At 41.0% G+C, this 24071-nt stretch overlaps 1 protein-coding gene across 4 annotated transcripts in view; it reads right to left on the bottom strand.

Moving 5' to 3' along the window:
* Positions 1-20674, bottom strand: part of RNF180 (ring finger protein 180) — a 306365-nt gene extending 285691 nt beyond the window's left edge. The window contains exons 1-2 of one of the 4 annotated variants that reach the window (XM_064272434.1): positions 12692-13074; positions 12110-12254 (exon numbers count right to left, since the gene is read on the bottom strand). The gene's annotated coding sequence lies outside the window, so the exon portion shown is untranslated. Of the gene's footprint in view, positions 1-12109; positions 12255-12691; positions 13075-20592 lie in introns of those variants that run through there. The other 3 variants (XM_064272424.1, XM_064272417.1, XM_064272421.1) reach the window with 3 other exon arrangements.
* Between the last annotated feature and the right edge of the window lie 3397 nt (positions 20675-24071).

Raw genomic sequence — 24071 nt, 5'->3', positions numbered from 1 at the left:
ATATATTATGAAATCACTCTCCTAAGAGATTAAAACAACCCCAGACATATAATGAGCACCACGTATATTTTCTTTAGCAGTTAGAGAAAAGAAAAATAATTTCCTTCCTTGCTTTCCTTCTCTTGGAACCACCTGACCAATCTACATTTTTAAAAAAACATTTACAAAGTATATAGCATAATATAAGTACGGTTAAAAAAAAAAAAATTTTTTTTTTTTTTTACGGTTACCCAACTGCAAATCCTCCCTAGGTTCAACATAACTGGTTCATTTTTCTACAAATTGTTAAAGAATGAACCAATTTTCTTCCAGTGTTTTTCTTAAACTCTAAACATCTATGACGTTATCATGAATGTTTTGACATATTAAGGAGCAAATTATTTTGAATGATTTGCAAGCTCAGCACGAGCCCTGGTGGTGCAGTGCTTAAAGCACTTGGCTGCTAACCAAAGGGTCGGTGGTTCAAACTTACCAGCTGCTCCACTGGAGAAGAAGTGGCAGTCTGCTTCCATAAGGATTTACAGCCTTAGAAACCCTGTGGGGCAGTTCTACTCTGTCTTATAGAGTCACTTAGAGTCAGCATTGACTTGACGGCAATGGGCGTGTGTGTTATAGACTCAGCTAATAAAATGTACCATATTTTACACAAGTAACTCACATGTTATACTTTTTTTGCCAGCCGTGCAACCCCCTTCCTAGACACGCTATGCATATTATACATGTGGGCTCAGTATTTATGTGGATGTATTATTTGCAAAAACCACAGTATCAGCTCAATTTCTTCATTACGATCTATCTTAGTTGCATATGTGATGTTGGAATATAAAGGGCTTGAATATAGTCTTTCAATAATTTCTAATATATTCTTGACAGATCTTCTCTAATGCTAACAAATTCTTCATCATAATGACAGTTCTGCAAACAAAATTACACAATCTCCCCCAAGCTACATATGTGTGACTTTTCGCAAAATGCCAAGAACAAGTAAGGTAAAAAATGGTGTCTTTATAACAAGAAAGTTGCGTAGAATATCTTAATGATATATTAGTTTTTTCATGAAATACCTTCTATAACAACATTTCATATTCTTAAAATTCTGGTTTATAGGCTGACACAGTAAGGTAACACTGGGAAAAAAGAAAATGATAAAAATATTAGGAGACCCTATCCTTGCTTTCTCAGAAGGAACTTCCCAATAGTCTATCACGGTTAATACCAAGTTTTCACTTTTAAAACGAGGGCCACAAAAATTAATGGAATCACTTAGGAAAGGCGTGCTTATCTACTTGTACATTACACTGTAATCTCTTTAGGCTTTTGTTTGGGGTGTTTGCTATTCCCCTCACCCTGGAGATCAGAGGCCTGACAGTTAAAAGGTTGAAAGTGAGGGTGAAGGAGGAGGATGGAAAGTGACATGAAGGGGGTAGGTAGGGAGAAGGACTAAGAGGAAGGGGAGAAAAAGGATGAGAAGAAAGGGTGCCGGAGAAGGGAGAGAAGAGGGGACAAACGGAAAGGGGGGAATGAATAAGGTAGACTGAGAACAGAAGCTTCCTCGTCTGCTGTTTCAAAAAGGTAAAATCTTTTACTGAAATATAGGAAGAGGAAGCGATTTCACCCACATACTCTATAAACAATAAGCAAATGTTTATAAGAAGCCTCAAAAACTCTAGGCCAGAAGTTATGGTTCTAGTTATCAAGGTTTTACTTTGTGGAAATCTGAAGCATTTTATTCGCCATATGGAAGGTGTAGCTCTCCTTGAAAATCCAAACCAAACCATATTATCTTCCTGCTCCCATTAGGTGGTTCTCAGTGCTCTGCTGACCAGACTGCTGTCATATGCTCTGCTCTTGCTTCTCTGAGTCCAACAGACAGTCTTCTTTCAGTTCCTCCACTCCTCCTACCACTGGAAAGCTTGCCTCCATAGTTCATCCCTCAGGTCTCCACTTAAATGTTGCTTCCTTAGGGAGGCCTTCCTTAACTTCTTAGACAAGGTAAGAGTCCCTGTCATTTTCCCCAAAAGGCCTTTTTAGTTCTCCTTCAGAGCATCCATCGCCTTGTTAATTACTTGTTCAATATCCTGTCTTCCTTGCAGATTCGCAAACTTCTTACCAGTTTGCTCTACCACCGTGCCTAGCACAGCACTGGGCACTAATCAGTCAAACGAATGACTGAATGAGCAAATAAGCACAGACAAACCAAAAAAATTCATCTTTTATCTACTTAAAGAGGGGTGCAATTTATTGGCATCACCAGGTCAAATATAACAAATCTCACCAATAGAAGCTGGACTCATTAACATATTATAGAAACTGACTTTTTTAGAGATTTTATTACAGAATATAGTCTGAGTTCCATGGTATCTTCTGTGGTTGGATAATAATGTTACTGGATGTAATAAAACTGTTTATGATCCTCTTTTTTTCTAATGCTATCCGTACTCGATGGCACCAACCCCATCCATCAGGTATGTGAAAATACATACTTTTCCCTTTTTAATTAACAATGGACCAGAAAATGTTACACCCTCCAAATTTTTAAAACTAGTATCTCTGCATATAAAAACATAAAAGTCAAAGAGCTGATATTATTTTAAATACTAGCTACTGTTTTTGAGTACAGTACTTATTAACTGGCATTCACTCCTTTAATCATCAGCATATTTCTGAGGTAGGTATTATTAACCTCATTTTAGAGATGAGGAAACTGAGGCCTAGAGAAGTTAAATAACTTCTCAAATTACTTCCACGATTTTGTGAGGAAGAAGTACTTATAATTTTTCTAGATCTCTAAGGATGAGCGGGTTGAAGTCTAAGTTGAGATGGGCAACAGTGCTCTCAGTAAGGTCACTTACTGGAGCACAGGAAGCAACAAACACTACTGGCTGTCCTCCCCTGCCTGCTGGCTATAGTAAGAAAAGCAGAAAGTAAGGGATGGAGTTGCAACTAGCTCCAAAGTGAAACTTCAACATCCACGTTCAGCCATGATCAGTTCTCAGGAGACATCAGGGGTACTCTCCACTAGCCACCCTAAACATAAAACAGGTCCAATAAGTTGACAGAGTCTACAAAAACTGCACGCTAATATCTTACAGTAAAATGGTGACCATTTTACTTTTAACATTTACTTTGTCATTGTGTCCTCATTACCTTTTCTTTGGAAATATGGAATCCACATCATGGAAGATCTAACTTGCTATCATTTATTCTCCTGTTCTCATAAGTTTACCACTGTCTGCAGCAAATAAATACCTCTGCAGACAGCTGTTCTATGCAGTCCTTCAGCGTGGAACTCCCTGAAATTCAGTGATAGACATGGACCAAGATCAGGAAGATCTGACTTATAATCCTTAGACAGTCAAGTTGTACTAGTGGTTTCTTTTGTCTTCCCACTCAGTGAGACCCTTAGAAGTTACTGAAGTATGTAGGGTTTAGTTTGCCTTCTTTAAATGCTTCCAGACATCGAATGCATAAATTTTCACATATTTTAAATACTCATGACTCTCAGTAAATCTAACACCTATAGTTTCACAACAAAATTTTCGTTGATTAGTGAAAACCTCCCAATGAAATTAGATTGATTCAATTTGTGAAATTCTATTTAAAGTTCACTGTTTGAGAATTGCATATTTAAGAAAGCAGGCATTATATTTTTCCTTTCATACGAAATCTTATAATTCCAAAATATCAACTCAACAAAAACTATAAACAGGTTAAACTATTTCACTATTTGCACAACCCCTGGAATACAGATTCAGAACTACTTATATAAACAGTATTCATGTAACCACTACTCATCAAGCCATCCAAAATAATGTTATATTACAATTCCTTTCCATAATAAATCTTCCCTTGTTCCACTGTATTTCACAAAGTTCATGTTAGGGTGCTTTATATATTTATTTTTCCCCTCCCATACCCTCTCAATCATAGGGAGACCTGCCCAGCGTTGGTGTTAAAGAGACAAGGTAAGGACATTACCCGTGGTCACTTTTATGCCCATCTGCTCAGATCTGCAGTGTCAGAGTTTGCTGGTGTACGAAGCATTCAGTCCACTTCCCCTATCTCTAACAGGCCTTCATGACCTGTTTCTCTGTTGTCCATTCCTTTCTTCAGAGGGTCATCATCTACTACCCTTTATTGCCCATCTGTTTCCCTGGGACTTGAACCAATATAACACATGAAAAAAACTGTAATTCCAACTGCTGCCATGCATTATGACCAAGGGCTTTCATGTCTCAGGTCTCCAAATACACTGTGGCACCCACCCTTCCTGCCTAGTGGTTTCCTGGAATCTGCTAGGAACGCTGGTTGAGAAAAAGGAAATACAGCAGCTCATTCCTCACAGAGCAGCACCTGAGAGGCAGAGAAGGATGGCTTCCCAGTTGACTGGTTGGAACAGGCTCTAACTATCTGAGGGAACTGAATGAAGGGGAAGAATGGAACTTCACAGCCTATATTTATCAGGCAGTCTGTATCATGAGACAAAGGTAGGATATGCAGGTGCTGAAGCAGAGAAATTCCTCTCAACCTAGGATTATCTGCTTGGAAACCCTGGTAGCACAGTGGTTAACAGATACAGCTGCTAACCAAAAGGTCAGCACTTCGAATCCACCAGGTACTCCCCGGTGGGGCTGTTCTACTTTGTCCTAAAGGGTCGCTATTTGAGTCAGAATTGACTCAATGGCAATGGGTTTTTTGGTCTAGTTTCCTCCTCACTGGTACCATTTTATGTTTTGAGAGTTTTCTGGTTTTTGGTTTTATGATGAGTTTTCATTTGATTCTACATCTTCACAGAAGCTTAACGGAAAATGTGAAAAGGCCATACTGCAAGTTGCTAGTTAGATGCCATTTTTGATGTGGAAGACACTTTGCATAAATGTTTAAAGAGTAATAATTTTATGTATATTCCAATGAGAAGCTGTGTAGTATACTTATTTCTTCATACCATCCCTTATCTAGAAAAAATTTATAAAAGAAAGGTAGAAAGCTGCAAACTTAGGGAGATTATGGCTGGGACTACTTGCTGGGTAATATAAAGCAAAGTAGAAACTATTGATATATTTGACAAATTTAAAATACTAATAAACATTTAACTATAGTACCAAGAAGCAACATCATGACGAACAGAGAAAAGACTGAAATTGTCAACGGATTTCATTTTACTTAGATCCACAATCAACACTCACGGGTGCAGCAGTCAAGAAATCAAATGACGTGTTGCAGCGGGCAAATCTGCTGCAAAAGACCTCTTTAAAGTGTTAAAAAGCAAAGATGTCACCTTGAAGATTAATGTGCACCTGACCCAAGGCCACAGTGTTTTCAATCACCTCATATGAATGTGAAAGCTGGGCTAGGAATAACGAAGATCAAAGAGATGACACCTTTGAATTGTGGTGTTGGTGAAGAATACTGAATATACCATGGACTGCCAAAAGAATGAACAAATCTGTCTGGGAAGAAGTATGACCAGAACGCTGCTTAAAAGCAGGGATGGCGAAAGTGCATCTTACATACTTGGGACATGTTGTCTGGAGGGATCACTCCCTGGAGAAGAACATCGTGCCTGGTAGAGGGTCAACAAAAAAGAGGAAGCCCCTAAACAAGAGGGACTAACACAGTGGCTGTAACAATGGGCTCAAGCATAACAACTGTGAGGATGGTGCAGGACCAGGCAGTATTTCATTCTGTTGTACAAAAGGTCGCTATGAGTCAGAACTGATTCGACAGCACCTAACAACACGAGAAAATATAAACAAAATTGAAAGACAATACACAGACTGGGAGAAAAAAATGCAAATTAAACCAAAGGGTTCGTATCTACAGCTAATTTTACAACACAAATTTTTAAAAAGACAAATACCCATTAGAAAAATCAGGAAAGAACACGAAAGTATAATTCCAAAAATGGCCTCTGCATATTGTCCCCAAGTTGCTTACTTCTTCACAGCACTGAGACCTGTTAGCCCGAAAAAGCGTACTACACCAAACTTAAATTTTTACACATTCATTTTTTAAAAAAGCCCAAATAACCACACTTTTTAATCACTTAGAGCTTGTGTGCTTTACATACCATACAAAACTGCACCCAATATCTGATAGCAATAGGTAAGGTAAAATCCTGTAATTTTAAAGACCCCAAGCCCCTTCCCCTCTTCCCTGGGTGTTTCCAGGCCCTCTTCCCATTCTGGTGGCTTCCTACACCACTTGCCTCTGGAAGACCTACTGCTGCGGAGGAACTCCCCCCCCGCCATGAAGCTGACAATGTGTCAGTCCCAATAAATGCTTGTTGTACAACTCTGATACCTCTTAGTCATATCTTTTTCCTTGATTAGCTCGGAACTCCCTCAAACTCACTAAAAAACCCATGGCCAATAATCACATGAAAAGTGTTCAACCTGACCAGGGATCAGGAAAATGAATATGAAGACACCATTTTACACCCATCACACTGTGAAAAATTAAAAAGCCTGACAACACGAAGCATATAAAGTACGTGCGACACCAAGCATCTCATAAACTGTTGAGGAGTGGGAACAATTTGGCAGAATTTGGTAAGATAGAACATGTGTATCTAAGAATTGACAGTTCTACTTCTAGGTTTGTATACGCATAAAGAGACGTTATATCTTTTAGGAATATTAATTTTAGCAACATTTTGTAGCAGTAGCAAAAAAATGAAACCCAAGTGTTCATTAACAGGAGATTTGATAAATAAATTTTTGTACATTCATACAAAGGGATACTATATAGCAATTAAAGTTAGGAAGCTAAAGCTACATATATCCTCTAAGAAAAAAAAGTCAAAATTAAATTGGGCAACGAAAGAAATCTGCAAAAAGATATACAGTGCACAAAGTTGTTGTTGTTAGGTTCCGTCAAGTCGGTACTGACTCATAGCGACCCTGTGCACAACAGAACAAAACACTGCCTGGTCCTGTGCCGTGGTTATGATGCACAATGTACTGCATAATACCAGTTATGAAAAGTTTAAAAGCATGTGAAATAGCACTACATTTTGTTTGCTGATACATATACATATAGCAGAAGCATAAAAACCTGCATAGGAATGACAGACACCAACTTCAGGAAAATGGTAACCTCTGGGAAAGGATCACATAAGAGGCTTAAATTTTATCTGTAATAAATTTTTCTTTTTATAAAAAAGATCAGGCGGGGCCAAGATGGCTGACTAGGTAGAAACGACCTCGGATCCCTCTTGCAACAAAGACTCGGAAAAAAAAGCGAATCAATCACATACATGACAATCTACGAACCCTGACCATCAAACACAGATCTAAAGACTTGACCTGACACAGACTGAGAACGAACAACCATGGGGAAGCAGCGACTGTTTTCGGAGTCTGGAGCCAGCATCCCAGTCAGGAAACCCTAGCGCCGGACTTTTAACTGGGCGCAGGGGAGCTGAGCACGGCAAACACAGGACGCAGCCCTAGACCCCAGAAGTGACCTCGGGGGAAGCCCAGCCAGTGCACGCAGACAGCGCAGCGACGCAGCTGACAGGAGGAGATGTCACCGGGAGGCAGCGACCGGTTTTGGAGCCTGGAGTGTGGTGTCCCAGCTGGGGAACCTTGGCACTGGGCTTTGGACTGGGAGTGGAGGAACTAACCGTGGCTTCTGAGACAGCACAAGCACAGGACGCGCGCCTGACCCTCGGAGGCAATCTCTACCCAGCCAGTGCACACAGTCAACACGCCCCTCGGGAATCTCAGATAAAACAGTCATCCCAAGCAAGATAATTAACTTTGTCTATATACCGGGCCACTACTCTCACCTATTTAACTGAACCCTCCCCTCCCCTTCCCAGGCGGCTTCATTAACATTGGCATTTCCTGAGCCAGAGAGTGAAGTGCGCTGCGGTTTTTCCTTTTTTTTTTTTGGTCTTTTCCTAACCCATTCTCCTGGCCTGAGAGATGCAGCTACAAAAAACCTAGGGGCCAAAAATCCTTCCCTAATTGGACTAAAAACACAGAACCAGCTCCAGCCAAACATATGTGATCCACAGTCTTTGGGTTTCATCCCTACAGGGAACAAGGTGGCTATTCTAATGCAAAGGCAATTCTGATAGGGACCTGACTGTAATTGTTTTAGCGGATTACTGGAAAGACAAGTTTCCCAGGTCTGATATCTCTGCGTATTCAACAGAGCCCTCACTGACACACAACAAGGAACTGAGGGCTGAAGCTCCCCCCAGACCACCTAGCCTGCTACCTTAGGGGTCTAAGGAAGGTGACATCTACCAATCTGTAGGGTTACTTGCATTGGGGGCCTAAGGTGCAGGTGCAGAGCCCACCCACCAAAGTGCTTTAGAAATAGAGACACACCTACCTCACTGGCACTTGGGGGAAGCCTGTCAGCATCCTGCTGCCCCTGGAGTGTGAAACCCTGCTGCTACTAGAATCTGGTGCACACAACTACTACCACTACTTCTCTAGGTGGATGTGTGATAGTCTGCACCACACACTTGATGACCCAAAATCAGATTCTACTCAAGAATAGTGAATGGACTCTTAGGCTTATATATCTGGTAACAACCCAAACCAGCTGGTAATAGGACATAAGTGATTCAAGGGCTACAACAATCAAGACAGCGCAATCTGGTAGCCCATCTACGTATACTGAAAGAAAACAAAACAAGATAAGACTCAGTGAGCAAATATAGAATAAATCACTACAATATCTTAGAGATGGCTCGGAGACAGCAGTCGATATCAAACCACATAAAGAAGCAGACCATGATTGCTTCTACAACTCCCCAAACTAAAGAATCAAAATCTTTCCCAAATGAAGATACAATCCTGGAATTGCCAGATGCAGAATACAAAAAACTAATTTACAGAATGCTTCAAGACATCAGGGATGACCTCAGAAATGAAATAAGGCAATCTACAGAAAAAGCCAAGGAACACACTGACAAAGCAGTTGAAGAACTCAAAAAGATTATTCAAGAACATAGTGGAAAAATTAATAAAGCTGCAAGAATCCACAGAGAGAAAGCATCCAGAAACCCAAAAGATTAACAGTAAAATTACAGAATTAGACAACTCAATAGGAAGTCAGAGGAGCAGACTCAAGCAATTGGAAGGCAGGGTGGGGGATCTGGAGGACCAGGGAATTGACACCAATATAGCTGAAAAAAAAATCAGATAAAAGAATTTAAAAAAATGAAGAAACCCTAAGAATCATGTGGGACTCTATCAAGAAGAATAACTTGCGTGTGATTGGAGTCCCAGAATGGGGAGGGATAACAGAAAATACAGAGAGAACAGTTGAAAATCTGTTGGCAGAAAACTTCCCTGACATCATGAAAGACGAAAGGATATCTATCCAAGATGCTCATCGAAACCCATTTAAGATTGATCCAAAAAGAAAATCACCAAGACATATCATCATCAAACTTGCCAAAATCAAAGATAAAGAGAAAATTTTAAAAGCAGCCAGGGATAAAAGAAAGGTCTCCTACAAAGGAGAATCAATAAGTTCAGACTACTCAGCAGAAACCATGCAGGCAAGAAGGCAATGGGATGACATATATAGAGCACTGAAGGAGAAAAACTGCCAGCCAAGGATCATATATCCAGCAAAACTCTCTCTCAAATATGAAGGTGAAATTAAAACATTTACAGATAAACACAAGCTTAGAGAATTTGCAAAAACCAAACCAAAGCTACAAGAAATACTAAAGGAATTGTTCGGTCAGAAAACCAATAATATCAGATATTAGCACAACACAAAGTCACAGAATGGAACATCCTGATATCAACTCAAATAGGGAAATCAAAAAAACAAATTAAGATTAATTTTAAAAAGAAAAAACGCTCAAAACAGGGAATCACTGAAGTCAATATGTAAAAGATGACAATAATCAAAAAGAGAGACTAAATACAGGTGGCATAGAACTGCCATATGGAGAGGGAAACAAGGCGATATAGGACAATACAAGTTAGGTTTTTACTTAGAAAAATAGGGGTAAATATTAAGGTAACCACAAAGAGGTATAACAACTCCATAACTCAAAATAAAAACCAAGAAAAACATAACGACTCAGTAAACATAAAGTCAAATACTATGAAAATGAGGAACACACAATTTACAAAGAACAACGTCTCAGCACAAAAAAGTAAGTGGAAAAATGAAATTGTCAACAACACACACAAAAAGTCATCAAAATGACAACACTAAACACATAAAATTACTTATCTATAATTACGCTGAATGTAAATGGACTAAATGCACCAATAAAGAGACAGAGAGTCTCAGACTGGATAAAGAAACACGATCCGTCTATACGCTGCCTACAAGAGACACACCTTAGACTTAGAGACACAAATAAACTAAAACTCAAAGGATGGAAAAAAATATATCAAGCAAACAACAAGCAAAAGAGAGCAGGAATAGCAATATTACTTTCTGACAAAATAGACTTTAAAGTTAAATCCACCACAAAGGATAAAGAAGGACACTACATAATGATTAAAGGGACAATTGACCAGGAAGATATAACCATATTAAATATTTATGCACCCCATGACAGGGCTGCAAGATAAATAAAACAAACTTTAACAGAACTGAAAAGTGAGAAACACACCTCCACAATTATAGTAGGAGACTTCCAACACACCACTTTTGGAGAAGGACAGGACTTCCAGTAAGAAGCTCAACAGAGACACGGAACACTTCACCAAAAGAATAAAAAGACCACCTACAGACTGGGAAAGAATTTTCAACTATGACACCTCCGACCAGCACCTGATCTCTAAAATCTATATGATTCTGTCAAAACTCAACCACAAAAAGACAAACAACCCAATCAAAAAGTGGGCAAAGGATATGAACACGCACTTCACTAAAGAAGATATTCAGGCAGCTAACAGATACATGAGAAAATGCTCTCGATCATTAGCCATTAGAGAAATGCAAATTAAAACTACGATGAGATTCCATCTCACTCCAACAAGGCTGGCATTAATCCAAAAAACACAAAATAATAAATGTTGGAGAGGCTGCGGAGAGATTGGAACTCTTATACACTGCTGGTGGGAATGTAAAATGGTACAACCACTTTGGAAATCTATCAAGCGTTTTCTTAAAAAGTTAGAAATAGAACTACCATACAACCCAGAAATCCCACTCCTCGGAATATACCCTAGAGAAATAGTAGCCTTTACACGAACAGATATATGCACACCCATGTTTATTGCAGCTCTGTTTACAATAGCAAAAAGCTGGAAGCAACCAAGGTGTCCATCAACGGATGAACGGTTAAATAAATTATGGTATATTCACACAATGGAATACTACGCATCAATAAAGGAGAGTGACGAATCTGTGAAACACTTCATAACATGGAGGAACCTGGAAGGCATTATGCTGAGGGAAATTAGTCAGAGGCAAAAGGACAAATATTGTATAAGACCACTATTATAAGATCTTGAGAAATAGTATAAACTGAGAAGAACACATACTTTTGTGGTTACGAGGGGGGGAGGGAGGGAGGGTGGGAGAGGGTTATTTACTGATTAGTTAGTAGATAAGAACTACTTTACGTGAAGGGAAGGACAATACTCAATACAGGGAAGGTCAGCTCAACCGGACTGGACCAAAAGCAAAGAAGTTTCCGGGATACACTGAATGCTTCAAAGGTCAGCAGAGCAAGGGTGGGGGTTTGGGGACTATGGCTTAAGGGGACTTCTAAGTCAATTGGCAAAATAATTCTATTATGAAAACTTTCTGCATCTCACTTTGAAGTGTGGCGTCTGGGGTCTTAAATGCTAACGAGCAGCCATCTAAGATGCATCAATTGGTCTCAACCCACCTGGATCAAAGGAGAATGAAGAACACCACAGTCACACGATAACTATGAGCCAAGAGACAGAAAGGGCCACATGAACCAGAGACTTACATCATCTTGAGACCAGAAGAACTAGATGGTGCCCAGCCACAACCGATGACTGCCCTGACAGGGAGCACAACAGAGAACCCCTGAGGGAGCAGGAGATCAGTGGGATGCAGACCCCAAATTCTCATAAAAAGACCAGACTTAATGGTCTGACTGAGACTAGAGGAATCCCGCCGGTCATGGTCTCCAAACCTTCTGTTGGCCCAGGACAGGAACCTTTCCCGAAGACAACTCATCAGACGTGGACTGGACTGGACAATGGGGTGGAGAGAGATGCTGACGAAGAGTGAGCTACTTGTATCAGGTGGGCACTTGAGACTGTGTCGGCATCTCCTGTCTGGAGGGGAGATTGGAGGGTATACAGGGTTAGAAACTGGCAAAATTGTCACGAAAGGAGAGACTGGAAGGAGGGAGCGGGCTGACTCATTAGGGGGAGAGTAAGTGGGAGTATGGAGTAAGGTGTATATAAGCTTGTATGTGACAGACTGACTTGATTTGTAAACTTTCACTTAAAGCACAATAAAAATTATTTAAAAAAAACATCAAAGACAATAGCAAAACGTTGATATTTTATAAAGCTAAGTAATGGGAACTCAAATGTTCATTATATTATTTTCTATGTTCTGTGTATTCGAAATATTTTGTCATTTTAAAAGATCTTTAAAATTAATTTGACTAGCAATACAGAAACCACACATTTTACATCCTATAGTGTAAGCACTTCTCATTGATTTTGCTTTGAAGAGTACATTTAAAAAAAAAAAAAAAGCCAACCTCATTGCTGTCTAGACGATTCTGACTCGTGGTAATGCCAGGTGTTACACAGCAGAACCAAGCTCCGTACGATCTTCTTGGCTGTAATGTTACGGAAACAGATCATCAGACCTTTCTTCTGTGGCACCACTGGGTAGGTTTAAATTGACAACCTTTTGATTATTAGCCAAGTGCAGGGATTTCCCTTTGAGCCTTAATTATTAAAGAGTGCCACAGAGGGATGGGGGTCGGGGCTATAACCGTAACTTTTGGGTCAAAATGATTACTTGTGCCAGTAATACATGGTTACTATGCATCTAAAACATGTTCAGGGCTCACTCTACACTGACCTGAATCAAAATGGTTCTCAATGCATTCTGATTTAAGCAGGTGTAGAGTGAGGCCTGAATATGTCAATGTGCTGGGCTGCTAACCCAAAGGTCAGCAGTTCAAACCCATCAGCTGCTCCACAGGAGAAAGATTTGGCAGTCTGCTTCAGTAAAGATTTACAGCCTTGGAAATCCTACGGGGCAGTTCTACTGTCCTATAGGATTCCTATCAGAATTGACTCAACAGCAATGGGTTTGGTGTTTTTTGAGTTTTTACTGATTCAGATAAAACACGCAGTCGGAATGCTGAAGGAACAGTTTTGCCAACGACCATGCAGACAGTTCTGTGCATACCACCTGTGCATTGTGCAAGCAATAGATATGAAAAAACAACACATCGAAATACCAAACTGGCTTTAAAAAAAAAAGCAGTGATTCATATGAAATGGATCAATAGTAAAAGTGTTCTTATTAATAATGAGGCTACAGAAAAACAGGTGTACCTTTTATGAGAGACAGAACAGAAAGGTTTACATAACTGCAATGGAAACACTCTTCAGAGGGCATGATTATTGTGCTGGATATTCTTAGTTCCCCACTCAAGAGCCACTCTCCACCCTTTCTACCTTGCTCTAATTTCTAGGAGGCTGACTTCTGGATTTCAACAACAGAGCAGCCTTACCTTTTGGCTTCTAGTTGGGTTTGCCAAAGGCAAGCACCAGCAGGAAATCAGAGAGCTGTAAAACAGTGAGGGTGGGGTACCCACTCCTCTAGCTTCTCCATGCCAGATCATGGAAGGTTGGATGCAGCTCTCTCCAAAAGCCCAGGGCTCTGGTGGGGCAGCCTTCTGGGTTTCAGTAATGGCCCCCTTCTCTTGCCCTTTCATGCCTAAGGATTATAATGGCTCCCACTATTGGCAGTCCTGGGGTGCTTCAGCACCCACTGTTGGTTTCTCTTAACCCAATCACAAATTTATAAAATTAAACTTCTCAATTATCCCAGTTGAGCATGTCATCTACTTCTTATCAGAACATTGATATAACTATGAAGCTTAAAGAAATTTTATCTGAGTAATGAACTCCCTAGGTGGTACACACAATTAATGTGCTCACTGCTAACCAGAAGTTGGAAGTTCAAGTCCACCCTGAAGCACCTTGGAAGAAAGGCCTGGCAATTTACTTCTGAAAAACCAGCCAAAGAAAACGCTATGGAACACAGTTTTACTCTGACATACGTGGGGTTACCATGAGTCAGAATCAGCTTCACAGCTTTTTTTTTTGAGTAATAAGTTTCTTCTGTTGTTGTTGTTAGGTGCTATCAAGCCAATTTTTGACACGTATCAGCTCAGTGTGACAGAGTTGAACAGGTTTTCTAAGCTTTAATCTTTACAGGAGCAGACTGCCAGGTCTTTTCTCCCATGGAGCCACTGGGTGGGTTTGAACTGCACACCTTTCAGTTAGCAGCCAAACACTTAATAACAGTGCCATCAGGGATCATTTTTCTTCTGTAAATCTAAACTTATAAGCTGGTATGTCCACCTATTATCCATTTAGCCCTGTTCTAAGTGCTATATATGATTGTAATATACATAAATGAATATATATTTATGTAATGTACGTACTCATATACATACGTGAACACCTGCATACATAGGTACACATGTACATACGTACATGACATGACTTGTGCCTTTGAGAAAAAAATCTAGGTGAAGAACAAGTTCAAGGCCAAAGTAAATGAAATAACTGAGAACACAGAAAGTAACAAATAGAAATATACAGTAAACTAAGAACAAGAGCTAGGGATCCAGGGAAGGCTTTATGAAGTAGCATTCCAGCTGGATCTTATAGGATAGACAGTATTTAGACAGCATTAGTCAGGTACAGGGGAGAGGAATGGGCCTCTACAGTAAGGAATATAATATAAGCCAAAACTCTATGGTTGGAAAGGGCATAGCGGTTTGTTGAGTGTCTTAGGCTGGGTTTTCTAAAGAAGCAAAACCAGTGAATCGTATAAATACATAAAGAGATTCATATCAAGGAAATGGCTCTCGCAGTTGTAGAGGCTGCAAAGTCCCAAGTCCATGGGTCAGGTTGGAGGCTTCTCTTGACTCACGTAGTTGCAGGAGCTGGTGAATCCAAGATCGGCAGGTCAGATAGAAGGCCTCTGGCTCAGGGTGTACAAGGCGATGAATCCCAAGATCAGCAGGTAAGAATGGCAGGCAGCTGGCTCCCTGGCTGCAGAGGCTGACAAATCCCAAGATCAGCAGGTAAGCTGCCAGCTCAAGTCCCAAGAACCAGAGGTCAGATGAACAGAAGCCAGTTGCAGAATCCAGAACAGGTGAAAGCCAATGAGCTTTGACAGCAAGACCACCTATACTGGATGCAGACACATCCCCAAGGAAACTCCCTTTCAACTGACTGGCTGTTTATAACAGATCTCATCATTACGGAGATGATTATATCATTACACAGCTACCAAACTACATCATAACGGCCAAATCACAGAGAATCATGGCCTAGCCAAGATGACACACAACCTTAACCATCGCAGTGAATGATAAGTATAATTCTAAGTCAGAGCAGAGAAAGCTTTCTGACTTCACAGTCTCAACTAATTCTAAGTCAGACAGGTACACAAACATTACTTATATAATTTACATATGTTTCAGAAGACAGTGTAGGAAACGATTCTACCTTAAAACCAAATATTTGAGTAGAACATGGCCAGAAATATATACCTCGGTTTTAATTTCTATCTCTATTAAGTGAACATGTTTTCATTTGGTAAAATACTTACATAGCCCTTTCTCCAAAACTGGTTTCTGAATATCATAAACCCTGTATCACTGCCTCCCCACACTGCATGTAAGAACTGTTCAAAGAAAAAAAATTGAGTAGACAGTTCACAGTTTACACATTGTATCTTTAGCCCATATGTTTATACCATTCATTCCAGGCTATCTAAATTGGTGTCCATACTTCAATTCTGGTCCTTTTTCAACATGTTCCTGAACAGGTCAGGCAATTCTCATTCTGAGTAGGTCTCACGTTTATGTCAGCAATTTTATGAAGGGTGTTTTGAAGCTGCTTCTAAAAGTGGTACTAGTCATCTGTTCGTTGTTTCTAAGCTTTTCCAGCTATCAAACCACCCACGAACTAATCAAGTAGAGTGAAAATAAAACTGGAGGACAGTTCTAGGACTAACAGAATAATCTCTACTACTCTACTTGCTACAGTGAAATTTATCAAGAAAAGAAAATACAACAACTCAAACGTCCTCAACTAGTTTACCGATGCATTCAAGTTATTTTCTCAAATTTTTTTCTAAAATCTAAGAAAACACCTTGTTCATTATGTGGGTTCTTCTGACATCCATTTTGTTTTTTGCCTTAGTCATCTAGTACTGCTATAACAGAAATACCACAAGTGGATGGCTTTAACAACGAGAAATTTATTTCTTCACAGTAAAGAAGGCTAAAAATCCAAACTCAGGGCGTCAGCTCCAGGGGATGGCTTTCTCTGTTGACCTTCTCATCAATCTCCCCCCTGAGTAGGAGCTTCTCCACACAGGGACCCCCAGGTCCAAAGGACACGCTCTGCTCCTGGCACTGCTTTCTTGGTGGTATGAGGTCCCCCAACTCTGTTTGCTTCCATTTCATCTCTTGTAAGATAAAAGGTAGTGCAGGCCACACCCCAGGGAAACTCTTTATACTGGATCAGGGACCTGACCTTAGTAGGGGTGTTACCAGCCCATGCTAATCCTCTTTATCATAAAATTACAATCACAAAATGGAGGACGACCACACAATACTGGGAATCATGGCCCAGACAAAGTGATACACACATTTTTGGGGGGGACATAACCCAATCTATGACAGATGCAATGCTGGAGGTGCTCACTCATCCATCTCAAGAAATTTGGAAGACAGCTGGCTACCTTGCCAACTAATTAGAAGAGATTCATGTTTGTGCCCATTCCAAAGAAAGGCAATCACATGGAATGCAGAAATCAATATCATTAATATCACATGCTAAGGAGCACTGGCGGCATAGTGGTTAAAGTGCTAGACTACTAACGAAAAGGTCAGCAGTTTAAACTCACCAGCTGCTCCACAGAAGAAAGATTTAGCAGTCTGCTTCCCTAAAGATTATAGCCTCGGAAGCCCTATAGAGCAGTTCTACTCTGTCCTACAGGTCGCTATGAGTAGGAAAACGACTTGAAAGCAATGGGTCTCTTTTGTTGTTGTTATCACATGTTAGCAAATTCAATAACAACTACAGCTGTACATTGACAGGGAACTGCCAGACATTAAAGCCGGATTCAGAAGAGGATGTGGAACAAAGGATGTTGTTGTTGTTGGGTGCCGCTGAGTCTGTTCCAACTCATAGCCACCCTATGCACAACAGAACAAAACACTGCCCAGTCCTGCGCCATCCTTACAATCCTTGTTATGCTTGAGCCCACTGGAACAAAGGACAGTACTGCTGATGTCAGATGGATCAAAAAAGTTTAACAATATGCAAATGTACACACAGATGTAAAGAACTTCAAATAAATAAGCATTACTGCCTTCAGAGCAGCCATTCTGGGAACGCTGTTAACTTATTCTAGTAATGTTGCCATTATTTTAAATTACTTAAACCAGTCTTCTGAAATTGCTTTCATAGCCTTCAGGATAATCTTAAATATCCTTGAAAGCAGCAAAATCTTGAAGATTAAACTGTGTTTTGCAAACATGTAAAAATTATGTTTAGCAAGTAATATAGGATGTCAAGGTGGACTGAAGAGTTCTTAATAAAGAAAAGAAAAGCTTAGAAAGTGATTCTAAGTAATGCTTTTATGTTGCTTGTAAACTAACTGGACATTTCGAAAGGACTCAAAACTATTGTGAACAGTAGTTGCACTACTCGAGTTAAGTTTTTAGCCTCCCGAAGTGACTATTTGGAATGATTCTCTCTTTAAAACATGAATGAAAGCAGGTTTAGGGGGAAGAAAGAGTTTATATAATCATACTTTGAAGTTGCAAAGAAGCTTTCTTCCATGGAGTTAAAAATATTTTCCAGACATTACTTCATTAATTCTCCAAATTGTCTGAGGGAAAGAACAGATTATCGCTTTTTTTTTTTTTAAGCTGGTCCAGTGGAGGACGCATAAGGGAAAAAGAACTGTTTATTTCATGAGTCTACAATTAAGTCTAGGCACACTCTGCCCTACAATTTGTGCTATGCAGTTAGTACAATTTAAGTGGTTGTTTTTTTTTTTTAAAGCTTTATGATCTTTGATAAAAAGGCATCATATGACTAATAAGTATTATTATTATTCAGGTAGGCGTGTCATAAATATTACAGACATCTATTAAAATGATTATTAATTCACTGCATACTCACCTGGAAGAATTCCTGCTTGACGTACATATGAATTGCTTATTATAGGTGCTGGACTCTGTCCTCAGATACACTCACACAAGTTCTAATTAAGCTTTTTTTTTTAATCAAAAAAGGGAGAAGGCTATTTTTTTCTTAAATAAAACACTCTTCCTTGAACTTTAGATGGAAAAAAAATCTCTATTTTAAAAAACCAAATATACAAATTAAAGAGGGAAAGAAAAATGGGACAATGAAAGATCTACTGGCAAAACCATTTAAGAGCAAACCCTAGGGAGACTGGTAAATTGTTGATGAATCTAGAGAAATATGCATAGCAGCATAATACACACATAATTATAAATTAATTTTCATGGAAATATTAAAATGACTATTCTAATTGTTCAGTTCTTTGGTATGAGAAAAGAAAGCTTGTTGCTTAATATTCAGGGATAATTAGTTCACCTCCTCCAGTATACTTACTCATTAAACACTTAGGGTCTGTGCTATGATAATCACCCAAGTACCTCTGAACTCCCCCAAAACTCACTGTGGTAGATTCCAATTCATAGCGACCCTATAGGACAGAGTAGGACACTGCCCCGTAGAGTTTCCAAGGCTGTAATCTTTAGGGAAGCTGGCTGCCACTTCTTTCTCCTGAGGCGCAGCCTGTGCGTTGGAACCAATCACTTAGCAGCCGAACATTTAACCACTACACCACAAGGGCTCCTTTATAAACTCCCAGTGGCACCATATTTACATAAAACCAAACCATACAGTGGATTCTGACTCATAGTGATCCTAAAGGACAGAGTAGAACCGCCCGACAGAGTTTCCAAGGAGCACCTGGTGGATTCCAACTGCCAATCTTTTGGTTACCAGCCTTAGCTCTTAACCAGTATGCCACCAAGAGGAACAATTTGACAGTAAGACAAAGGAATTTACTCTTTACTAAGACTCTAGTATCTTATTCAACAACTGAAATGATTCTGATCTTTTAATTACTTCGGGCTCCCTGGGTGGCACAAACTGGCAGAAAGGCTGGTGGTTCCAACCCACCCAGGGGTACCTCAGAAGACTAGCCTGGTGACCTGTTTCTGGAAGGTCACAGCCTTGAAACTCCCTTGGAGCACAATTCTACTCTGACACACATGAGGTCGCCATGAGTGAGAATCGACGACAACTAACAAGTATTACTTTTAGGGGTAGTATTCCAGGAGTCTTTTTTTTTTTTTTTTTAATAATTAACGAGTAAATAAAAACATAAAGAGTATCAGAATAATACTCTGAGAGCTAAGTTCTGTTTGAGATCACTGAACGGAGACGACTCTCAAGCAGCCAAGTTCTAATCACAGCTTCTACAAGGACTGACTACTTAGTTTTGATATAATTACCTTTCCTTGTGGGTGCTACAGCTGTCTGGTCTACAAAATACGATAATCTAACAGTAACCTGCCCACATAATGCTCCTTTCAAGTTAACGAATGCTCTCACTTAAAACTATTAGATGCTACTAAAATATTGAGTACTATCTCGAAAAGAACACTATAATATATACGTTTGGTGCAAATTACAATACCAATGATGATCCCCCCCCCCCCCGCCCAAGGAACCCTCTTCCCACTTCGTCCCCTCCCCCCAGTGCATTTCAGACCTTACTTATGACCGCTCCCTACCAGAAAGTCTGTTGACTCCGGACCCAAGGCTTCAACAAAAGCAGTTTTGAAACGCCAATACTGAAATGCATCAGACAAAAGGAGGGAACCGGCCTCGAAAGGGGGTGTGTGCCGTCTCTCCCTAGGCCCTAATACTGCACAGGCTGCAGTTTCTCAATCTCACACCGCAGCGTTTAATACCCCACCCCGCCACTTTCACCCTATCCTCGTGATCCTCCGCAAAAACCTTGCTCTCCCCCACCACGCTTCAGCACAAGTCTCACATTTCCAGCTCGGCGTAATTCCACCCTCTCTGCGTGTCGTGCCCTGAGACCAACTCGAAAGCCCCAGGTGCGAAAGTTAAACCGCCGCCGCGTCACTTGAGGCCAGGGCTGGAGTCGGCCGCGCCACCCCGGAGCCACTGGGACCCGCCCCGCCCCTCGAGCCGTCCTCGCGCGGGCGAGGGTGGGGCCGAAATCACCGCGGGGAGCGGCGCCGAGTCGAGGCCAAGTCGCCTGGGGTAGGCGGCTATTTCGCCGTGCCCCGCTGGCCTCAGATCCGCCGGCCCTTACCTGCGTGCACGTCCTCGGAGCCGCGGGCTCCGCGCGTCCTCCCGGCGCGCCTGGGCGCCCTCATTTCCGACCCGCGGACTCGCGGCGGCCCCGCGGCGACGATGCTGGTTCGGTGAGACGGGAAGCGACAGGAGCCAAACCCCGTGGAAATAGCTCGAGCTACGCGGATAGCCCCGGCCCGGCAGCGTCGGACACTGCGCCGAGGCAATCGTCGCCGCCGTTGCCGACGGACCTACTCGGCCCTCTGCTGCAGGTTCCGGGAGCGAGGCCTGCATGGATGGCGCCAGGCCCTGACCCAGCGCAGACTGAATAGCGGCGCAGATCGCGCGTGGTCAGACGAAACTGAGGGAAACTTCTTCTCTCCTGTCAGACTCCTTAGCAGAGCAATGGAGAATGCCAGCGCCTTCTCCCTTATCCTCATCCAGACCCTCCTAGAGCTCCCAGCCCACCTGCTGGCTCTGGTTTAGGCTAAAATCTCCAGGAGTCCAAGCGACCGCTTTCCAAGCTTAAAACTTCCTAAAGTGGCACCACCACCTGTATTTATTTTTCCGTTTTTGATGGCACTGTCTTCCTTGCTTACCTTCTTGTCCTAAGATTCCACCTGAGCTCAAGCAGGATTAACCATTAAGGTGTACTTGACTCCACATTTGGCAGATTACAGTGGGCAGGTGAGCTACCGGTGGTGGTAGGCCAAAGTTCTAATTTAGGACGTGAGGGAGCCTTTTGGAATAAATGTTGACTTGTTAGGGTGTCATGAATTCCTGGATTCAGAGTAATGAAAATAGATTATCAAATGACTGCAATTCCCAGCAATCCCAATCGTAGGTATATATCCAAAAGAATTGAAACGGGAACTCAAACAGATACTTGTACATCAATGTTCCTTGCAGCACTATGCATAATAGCCAAAAAAATGGAAGCAATCTAAATGTCCATCAACAGATGAACGGATAAACAAAATGTGGTATATACATACAATGGAACATTTCTGAACCTTAAAGAGAGATGAAGTCCTGATACAAGCCACAACATGGATGAGCCTTGAAAACATGCTAAGTGACATAAGTCAGGCTCAAAAGGACAAATATTGCATGATCACACTTGTATGAAATATCTAGAATAAGCAAATGCATATGGACCAAAGTTTATTATTGGTTACCAAGAATGAGATGGAGAGGAAAGGGGATGTCTAAGCAAATGCATATGGACCAAAGTTTATTATTGGTTACCAAGAATGAGATGGAGAGGAAAGGGGGTGTCATTGTGTAGAGGGCACCTAGTTTCTCTTAAATGGCGGTGGAATAATTTGGAAATGGACAGTGATGATAGTTGCACAACATGATGAACGTAATGTCACTGAATTGTACACTTAAAAAACATTGTGTTGACTCTTCAGACAGGGACTGGACTGGACTATAAGGTAGAACATGATACTGGTGAGGAGTGAGCTTCTTGAATCAAGTACACACAGACTATGTGGGCAGCTCCTGTCTCGAGGGGTGATGAGAAGGCCGAGAGAGACAGAAACTGGCCGAATGAACAAGAAAATAGAGGGTGGAGAGAAGGAGGGTGCTGTCTCATTGGAGGAAGAGCAACTAGGAGTATATAGCAAGGTGTATATAAATTTTTGTATGAGAGACTGACTTGATTTGTAAACTTTCACTTAAAAGCACAATAAAAAAAAATTTTTTTAATGTTGCATTGGCAAATGTTCCGTGACACAAAAGTAGATTAGTGGTCACTATGGGTTAATGGGGAGCCCTGGTGGCACAGTGGTTAAGCATTCAGCTGCTAACCAAAAGGTCAGTAGTTTGAATCCAGCAGCCACTCGTTGGAAACTCTATGAGGCAGTGCTACACTGTCCTATAGGGTTGCTATGGGCTTTGATGGAGGGAGAATGGGGAGTTATTGTTTAATTGGTACTGAGTTTCTTTTTTGGGATGTTGAAAAGTTGTGGAAGCAAGCAGTGGTGATGAGAGCGCAAAATCATGAGTGTGATTAATGCCACTGGACTGTACACTTGAAAATGGTTAAAATGTCAAATTTTATGTTGTGTATAAAGAAATTTTTTTTTTTTTAATTTAAGATTTGGAATTTGAAAGGCAAGTTCTATTAGTTGGCTTGAGAAGGGGGAAGAAAGATAGGAGGGAATCTCAAAAGATTGAATAGCTTTCTTTATATGCCAGATTCAGAGATTTCCATTTGCCTGAAGTGGTGAATTGGAGTCTTATCCCAAGACTAGGTGTGATAGTTCAGATTGTGTGTCAACTTGGCTAGGCCACAATTCTCAGTGTTTTGGCAGTTGTATAATGTTGTGATCACTTCCCTGTTGAAGTTTGGTATGTGATCACCCCCATGATGGAATCTGCTGAGTGGTACTGGCAGGGTTTTGGCCTGCCACCTCCTGCCACCGGCCACCACCCCCTCAGCCTTCATCTCTCCGCCTTCTGCCACCTACTTCCTTCCTGTTAGCCTTGCAAAGGTTGTTGGCGTGCTCTAGATCAGCAGCTGTCTCTTATCTAACTTCTGGTTCTTGGGACTTGAGCTAACAGCTTACCTGTGCATCTTGGAATTCAAGGACCTTCACAGCCTGCAAGGGGTCTTGCCTGCCAATCTTGGGGATTCCTCAACCTTCACAGTCTGTAAGCATGAAGGTTGCTCATCTTGGGTTCACCAGCTTCTGCAGCTCTGTGAATTGGGAAAGGTCTCTATCCTGATCCAAAGACTTGGGACATTCCAACCCCTACAATCACATAGCGGTTTCCTTGGTATAAATCTATGTATATTTATAGCTTTATTGGTATTGCTTCTCTAGAGAACCCAGCCTAAGACACTAGGGCTGTATACAATGACTTCCCACCTGACAATCTGACAAAGTGTATACCAAAACCAGACAGAGATATCATAGGAAAAGGAAACTACTGACCAATATACCTTATGAATAGAAACAGGGGGAAAAAAATTATTTTTTTTCTTTTTACATGTTAGCCTTTACAGATTTGAACACAACACTTTGCATTTCTTTTCCAGGCTAAGTGTGATCAAATCCTTCAACCATTCATGGCACATGTAGGCCAGACCATTCACTATCTGCTTGTTCTCCTCTAACATTGTATGTCCCCCTTAGAAATGTAGAACCCAGGACATAGTGTATCCATTCGTGTATTAGGTTTTTATTGAGCATCTATCATGTCCTAAGGAGTCCCTTGGTGGCAAAAATGTTTAAGTGCTCAGCTACTAACAAGAAGTTGATGGTTCAAATCCACCCAGAAGCACCAGAGAAAGATTTGGTGACCTACTTCCAAAAAGATCACAGCCGTCGAAAACCCTATAGATCACAGTTGTACTCCAACACACATAGGTTTGCTGTGAGTTAGAGTTGACTTGACAGCACCTGTTAGTTATATGTCAAATATTGTGCTAGATATTGGGAATCCAATTGTAAATAAAACAAGAATGGTTTCTACACTCATGGAAGT

The sequence above is a fragment of the Loxodonta africana genome, chromosome 2, assembly GCF_030014295.1.
Source record: "Loxodonta africana isolate mLoxAfr1 chromosome 2, mLoxAfr1.hap2, whole genome shotgun sequence".
NCBI lineage: Eukaryota > Metazoa > Chordata > Mammalia > Proboscidea > Elephantidae > Loxodonta > Loxodonta africana.
Note: the sequence above shows the minus strand (reverse complement) of the source record. Positions and strands in the feature narration are given on the sequence as shown.